Here is an 8,211-nt window from a genome sequence, read left to right on the forward strand (position 1 = left end):
GCTGGTATATCTCCTCACATCCTGATGAAGAGTGGGCCAGTAGTAGCCTGCTTGTAGTATCTTGAAGGCGGTTCTTTTTGCTGCAAAATGACCTCCACAAGGCCCATCATGACAGGTCAGGAGGATGTCAAAGACTTCCTCCTCCCTGACACATCTTCTCAAGATCTGATCTGGGCCAAGTTTGAAGAGATTGCCCCCAATCCAGGTGAAAGGGGCACTTTTCCTCACTATCTTGCTCTTCTCTTTTGAGGATAGATGTGGTGGAAACTGTGTTGAAACCAAGTAGTTTGCTATATCAGCAAACCATGGAGAGAGTACTGAGATAGCAAATAGGTGTTCATCTGGCATTTGGTCATCCACCATTCCTTCTTCACCTGCAGGAAAATTTACTCTAAACAAAACGCCAGCAACAACATTTTCTTTACCAGGCTTATCAATAATGGTCAAATCAAACTACTTCAGTAAAATCAACCATCTAATAATGCAATCATTCACATCCAGTTTGTTCATTAAGTATCTAATTGCAGCATGATCAGTGTGCAAAAAAGTTTGATAGCCTATGATATAATGTTTGAATTTGTTTAAAGAATGCACGACAGTTAAGAGTTCCTTCTTGGTCACTGTATAGTTTAACTCTACCTTTGACAAGTTTTTGCTTATAAAGTATATGGCATAAGGTAACTTTTCATCAAATTGTCCCAAGGTTGCTCCTACCGCTTTGTTTGAGGCATCTGTGTGAATGTGGAAAGGTAGGGCCCAGTTTGGGCCTCTCAGAATTGGGGCAGTCACGAGCTTTCTCTTCAAGGTATCTAGGGCTTCTTGATAGTTTTCCGACCATATAAACTCAACATCTTTACCTAAAAGGCCAAACAAAGGAGAGGCTAGCTTGCTGAAATCTTTAATGAATCTCTGGTAATACCTTGCTAAGCCTAGGAAACTTCTAACATCTCTCACCTTTTGAGGAGGTGGGACCCTTTGGATGATGGCAATTTTGTTGGGGTCCACCTGTAGTCCTTGTTGAGATATTGCATGACCTAGCACGGTCCCTTCAGTCATAAAAAATTCACATTTTTCTGGACTAAGGGACAGGTTCATCTCAATACATTTGTCTAGAACTTTTCCTAGATTAGATAAGGCTTCCTGAAAGTCAGAGCCATAAGGAGTAAAGTCATCCATGTATATATCTATTGCATCATGAACTAATTCAGAAAATATGCTCAATACCGCTCTTTGGAAAGTAGCTGGGGCGTTACACAAACCAAAAGGAAGGACCCGGTATGCAAGGGTGCCCCAAGGGCAAGTGAAAGTGGTCTTATCTTGGTCTTTCGAGCTGATTTGAATATGATTGTACCCGCTAAACTCGTCTAGGAAAGAGAAAAACTTTTTCCCTGCCAGACCGTCTAACACTTGATCTATGAAAGGTAAAGGAAAATGGTACTTTTAGTGGCTTTGTTCAATTCCCGATAGTTGACACAGATTCTCCACTTACCATTTTTCTTTGGCACTAGCACCAAAGGAGAGACCCATTCACTGTCAGAGATGGGATAGATGAATCTTGCATCAAGAAATTTTTTTAGTTCTTCCTTAACAATATCTTTAAGTGTTGGATTCATCCTCCTTTGAGGCTTCCTGACTGGCTTGCAAACCTCCTTGATGTATATATGATGAGTACATACTGAAGGGTGCACTCCCTTCATCTCCTTATAACTCCAGGTGAAGGCATCTAGGTTTTTTCCTAGCAAGCTACACAGTTCTTTCTCCTGGGAAGTGGATAGGGATGGATTGATTTTCAAGGTTCTTTCTAGGCTGAACTCTATATTCTTAACACGGAGAGAGGTGGAGTTGGCCACATAGAGATCAGTTGAGGGGTTGTTTTGGGTTTCTCTTACTATGTCCTCTAATGGTGATACACTGGGAGGTGGATTTTGAATCAGATTTTCAATCATATCATCCTCATCTGGCAGTTTTCCCCCATGGTGATTTCTAATGCACAAAGCGGTGCAGAATAGACTTCATCCTCATCTTCCTCCTCCGACTAGAGAGGTAGAGCATGCTCTAGCAAGGGTTGGGCAGGAGGATATAGGATTAACTGCTTGGACATATGCCAGTTCTTTATGGTCATGTTCCCAGCTCAACAGCTGATGTATGCATCGGCGGTAGCCAACCAGGGTCTTTCCAGAATGAGAGGATACCTAGTGATCTTTTCCTTTGGCTGGAGAACAAAGAAATCAGCAGGGTACTCCCAAGAATCAATGGATACCATCACATTTTCCACAATCCCCTCAGGGGTCATGGTGGAGCGGTCTGCAAGCTGTATCATGGTCGTGGTCTTCCTCAAGGAGCCCTGGAGGTTGAGTTTAAGCATTGTGCCCTTTTTCATCACATTAATGGCAGCTCCCAGATCGATCAAGGTGTGTGGGATCATGGTTCCATTGATGTGGACATCAAATACTAGGCTTCCAAGGTCCAGATATTTTGGACAGATTACCTACCCTAACATCAGGTCGGACAGTTGCCCTATGACGTTGATGGTTGGGGCATCTCTCTTGTGCCTTCCTGGATGCCGAAAGCAATTCTATTTGATCAACCTATTGTAGATAGGCACATCTTTTATGGCTTGGAAATGTGGTATCTTCATACATAAATGTTTCAATTCTCCCAGGAGTTCAGTTTCTTCTGGGGTAGGCTGGACTATTGTGTATAGTCTCTCAGGAAAGGGTGGAATTGCTTTAGGTTCACTTTCCTCTTTATCTTCCGTAACCGCCCTGGGTGGAGGCTGGCTATCTGGGAGAACTTTCCCAGATCGCAAGTTAATTTCCTGAATCTCCACAGCATAAGTCAGGCATGATGGTTCCCCACTATACACTTGCTGAGCCTGTCTGTTGTTCAGGTTCGGATTTGGCTAGGCAGGCATTTGGGTTTCTTTGGTGGAGTAGGAGGTAATGGTTGTGGTTTGGTAGGCGGTGGAGGCAAAAGAGCGGGAGGAGAGTTGTATTGGGGTCTCCACCCCTGATGAGATGCATTCCACTAAGGTTGTGGCTGAGCATAGGATTGAAATGAATGGGTGGCTAGTTGGGCATGATATGGAGATGTGAAGGACCAAGGAGGAGGTGTGGACCAGGAAGGATGAGTAGGGGGGGCCAAGAGGGTATGGAAGTGACTTGGTTGGGGTTGTAGTGTGCCTGAGATGTCCCTCTCATCCCCTGCTGATATGGTCTAGGTCCATGCGGCCTCCTTTGGTTTATGTAGTAGAGTTGTTCAGTGACTCCCTCAGCACCTTGATATACAGCTTTAAGCCCGGGTAAGGAAGGGAACTTGTCTGTGGAATGATTTTCTTCACAGAATGAACAAACTTCTATATCGTTCAATGGGCATTCATTCCTAGGATGCCTCCTAGTGCATCTAGGGCAAAAAATGGCCAAAGCCCTCTCTGCTTCCTGTTGTTTCCTTTTGATATGTAAGGTATCCATTTGCATGGCAAGAGTCTGCAACACCTCACTCTTGAAGTCTTCCAGCATGTTTCCAATTTCTCCTTTAATGGATGAGCTAGAGGAAGAGGTACTGGCTATGGGTTGACTCCCCCTACCTTTCTTTCTAGTTGCTATGGAATGATTTCTAAAAGCAGTCTTTATGTCCTCATAGGATAGTTGGTAGATGTCTCCCCCGGCCAGTAGATGGAGGGTGTCTAAAAGATCTCCCCGAATTGCCCGGAGCAGGACCAGCTTCAGAGACTCAGGGTCAAGTGTACACCCAACCCTTTTGTAACTAAGCTGGAACCTCTCTTCATAGTCCTCCAGGGACTCATCACTTCCTATGGTCATTCGAAAAATTTCTTCTTTAGTATCTTTTGACCTATAATAGTCTCGATACTTGTTCTTAAAGGCTTGCTACATCTGAGCCCAAGTTGTGATGCTATTGCCAAGTAATCCCATGAACCAGTGCAATGATGCATCCTTGAGAGTAGAAGGGAATAGTTTCAAATTTTTCTCATCTTTTGCATAGTCATAGGTTCGATAGATAACAGTAAACTCAAACAAAAAGGTGTCAGGATCTTTTGTATCAGACCATGGAAATGAGGTAGGGCGAAAGGGCTTATATTCTTCATTTTGGTGTCCCCATTGGTCTCCCAAATGGGAAAGGTACCCTCTATTCTCTCTCCATTTCCCCTAGCATGTTTGTCTTCAGCCATTGGCTCCAAATGAATGTTTTCTTCTTCTTATTCCCCTATATGGTCTTCAAATATGTCTGGTTGTTCACCTAAGGGTTCTTCTTGATCGCAGCCACCGAAGAAGACAGATGGTTGGCTGTGTGAAGCAGTGGGGGTGTTGGGCAAGAATTTTCTTGAGTTATCTCTATTCCTACGAGGCATGAAAGGAAATATTTTTGGTTGGTTTTTGTTTCTTTTTCCCCACACTGATAGTACCTGCAAAACTGAAATTGATTGAACAAAACAAATTGAAACTAACTGAAATGAACTTGATGAAATGAAATTTGCAGAATTGAAATGGAAAGCAAGGAAATGCAGAAATTGAAAGAAAAGAATGACTAGTCTACTCTTGCTGAAATGAAATTTTCATAATTGAAAAGGAAACCAAATAGATGCAGAACTGGAAGGAAAAGAAAGGACTAGTCTACTTTTTCTTAAATAAACTATTAGTAGAATGTTGCAATAGAAAATAGAAGAAAGCAATAATGACGGAATACTCTGACGCTTCCCCAGCAATGGTGCCAAAAAGAATGGTGAGCACCAGTATTACAGCAATAATGCTACAATTCCTGGGCTGCCTTATTTACTCTTATCAACCCTGTAGTTCGTAACAAACTTGGAAGCGACGGTGTTGTATGCACAAGTACTAGTTATTACTGCAGGTTGTCACTTGGTCAATCGTCGCAAGATCACTAGGAGCTCAAGCCAATTTCTATGGATTCTAGAAGAAGCTCTATATGTGATGAAAGGAAAGAAAGACTACTCTAGGAATACTACTCTAACTGCAGAAAGGAGAAAGACTGAAATGTAAAGCAAACCAAATAAGTCCTAATTAACCAACTAATCCTACTTTTGCAGAAAGCACTATGAAAACCATGAAAGAACTCCATTTGTCTATTCAAAGAAGTAAACAACATCTAACTAAGCTATTTCTGCAAGTAAATGAGCAAAAAACATCTTTTTGGATTTTTATGTATTTTTATGTGAATTTGACATGTATGTGATTTATTGTTTGTGAATGTGGCAGCGAATAGGTGGCGTTGAAAGGCAGTTTTGGGACTTGAGAGGATGTAGGATGGTGTGTTTGGCTCCCAGGAGGTCTCAGGTGGCCTTCTGGAAGCTTTCCCCACACTCAGCCTTCAAAAGAAAGTCTACAGGAAAATCTACAGGAGGACACAAGAAATCTACAAGAGGAAAAACAACGTTCTACACGAGGCCTACAGTAGGAGGCCGAGAGCAGTTTTAGCCGTTTTGAGGGTGTGAGAGTGGGTGGAAAATGTGTATGAGGGTTGGAATGAGGTGTTAGGGCACCTAGTGTCTACCAAGAATCATTAGGAGAGAGAAAGATGATTGGATTTGCTGAAGGAGAGAGGAAGGAATTCTATGGAAAATGCAGGAAACTAAGGCAGAATTGAGGGGAGACTTGGGCGATCTGTAGGGAATGGATCAAATGGAGGATGGGATGGCTGATAGGCTAGCCTGCTGATAGAAGATATCTGCTGCATAAACAACTGACCATCAACCAATGATATTAAGCAAGCAATGGAATAAGTGCATCTAGGAAAACAGAGTTTTGCATCAGACTAATCTAAACTGTTATCGATGAAAGGAAATGTTGATAATTGTTGCAAGAAAGGAAAGCATGGCAGAAGACTATGGTAAATAAAGAATTCAGCATGATGAAGAAGTTCTAAAGCAAAGCAAACTAGACTATTAACCAACTAAAAAGCTGTAAACACTAGAAGTCCTATGAATGAGGAAAATCTGTGTTTTTGGGGCAGCAAGAGGGTCTTTGCCTCAAATCATGGTCCCAGAGGGAGGAAGAGAGGCCAAGGCACCATTGCTAGCCTTTTTGGATCTTTTATTTATCACTGCTTAACCAGCTACAGAAAGCACAAATGGAAGCAAACTATTGAATCATCAAAAGCAACCTATTCTTGACCACAAAATAAATTCATCTAACAGCAACCTAATCTACAAACTGAAATAAAACATAAAAATACAAGTAAAGAGGAGCTTAGCTACTTGGATTGGGCCCTAACCCAAGAGATTCAGCCCTCTAAGGCAACTCAGTGCTAACTCAAAAACGATTCCATCTTTATTTCAAAACAATAACAAGATTACATGAAGCTGTCACAAAAATAATAAGCTCGAAGTTGAGCAGAGTTTACATAAGCAAAATTACAACACAAATCCAACAAAAATCTTACCCTAGTGAGGCCCTAGGCCTCTCTACTTATACAAATGAATCTACCAATAGCTTCCTTAAAATCAGGAAGGCATGGGTCCCAAAACTCGAGATAGTCATCAGTCATCCTCCACTTGCTCAGTTCCCTGCTAATGCATGACTTGGCTACTTGTACTTCGAGCTGAATGAAGGGGAATTCAAAGTGAGGAGTAATAAATGAGGGGGACTTCCTCCTATAAGTCCTCTCCTTTGTCCACTTCGAGTTATTTCTGCCATTTGTCCCCTGGATCCTTGACTTTGACCACAAACTTCATCAATAATCTGCATTAAACACATATTAGACCACATGGCATCATAAATAACTCAACTCACTCTGTAAGCATGAATATAATTAGAAAATCATACAATAAGCTAAGAGAATGGTTGATTTGACTAGGTTAGGAGGTAAAATGAGCCCATATAATTGCCCATTTATGAGGCTCATCATAGAGCTCCAAACGACATATATATTTTGGATGAGACACCTAAAGGGTGTTTCTTGGCAAAAGAAGACGAGAGCTGCTTATGGAACAAACGAATAGGACATATAAATTTCGACAATTTAGTCAAGTTTAGAAAAAAGGAAGCAGTTAGAGAAATGTCAAAAATCTCAAAACCTACCAATACGATATGTGAATCTTGAGGCATGACAAACAGACAAAAGTCAAGTTCAAGACAAAGGGACACTTTGCGTCACTTCCATTGGACTTAATACATACTAATCTATGTGGTCCTATGAGAACAAAAGGTTTAGACAGTGAATTATACTTTATGTTAATGATAGACGATTACAACAGAATGACAACCGTCAGTTTTCTGAATAAAAAGTTTGAGGCATTCGAATGTTTCAAAATATACAAAGAATTGGTTGAAAATGAAACTGATTTGAAGATCAAATGTCTAAGATCAGATAATGGCGGAGAATTCATGTCTAAATCATTTCAGCAATACTGTGATGAACATGGAATAAAAAGGAAATTCTCAACAACCATAACACCACGGCAGAATTGAGTAACTGAAAGAAAAAATAGAACTGCACAGGAAATGGATAGAACCATGTTAAAAGACTCAAAATTAGACGATAAGTTCTGGGTTCAAGCAATTGATATTGCCGTATTCATTATAAACAGAGGCCTGCTCAAGAACAATTGTAACATGACTCCATACGAACTATGGAAAGGAAGACCAACTAACGTCAAATACTTCAAAATATTTGGACGTAAATGATACGTCAAAAGAGAAGACCAAAAATTGGGCAAGTTCGATTCCTGTGTTGACGAAGGTATTTTCATTGGTTATTCGCATAAAATAAAGGCTTATAGATGCTACAATCTAAGGCAAAAACAAATAGTTGAAAGTATAAATGTTACTTTTGATGAAGAACGTGTCCTAAAGGATAACAATGAGATCGTCTCTTCAAGAAAATATGAGGGGCTTGAGGTAGAATCTGTGAAGGATGAAGAACAAGCTCCAGAACAAGACCAACCAAATAAGGAACACCAATCAACCAAGAATAAATAAGAAATTATTAGCATGATGTACAAGAAGTTTATCCAAAAGGTTCAAGGAATGGTATCAAAACAATCATTCATCAGAACAGATCATCGGCAACATAAATGAAGGAATTGGAACCAGAAAAAGTCGACAACTTCATTCATCACAACAAGCCCATATTTACCTTTTAGCGACTTTTGAGCCTAGCAATTTTGAGGAAGCTAGTCAAAATGAACACTGGGTAGCAGCTATGAATGAAGAACTGGATCAAATTGAGAAGAAC

Source organism: Pinus tabuliformis, chromosome 2_1, assembly GCF_031772625.1.
Source record: "Pinus tabuliformis cultivar Carrire ecotype Pingquan chromosome 2_1, CPIR1, whole genome shotgun sequence".
NCBI classification, from domain to species: Eukaryota; Viridiplantae; Streptophyta; class Pinopsida; order Pinales; family Pinaceae; genus Pinus; species Pinus tabuliformis.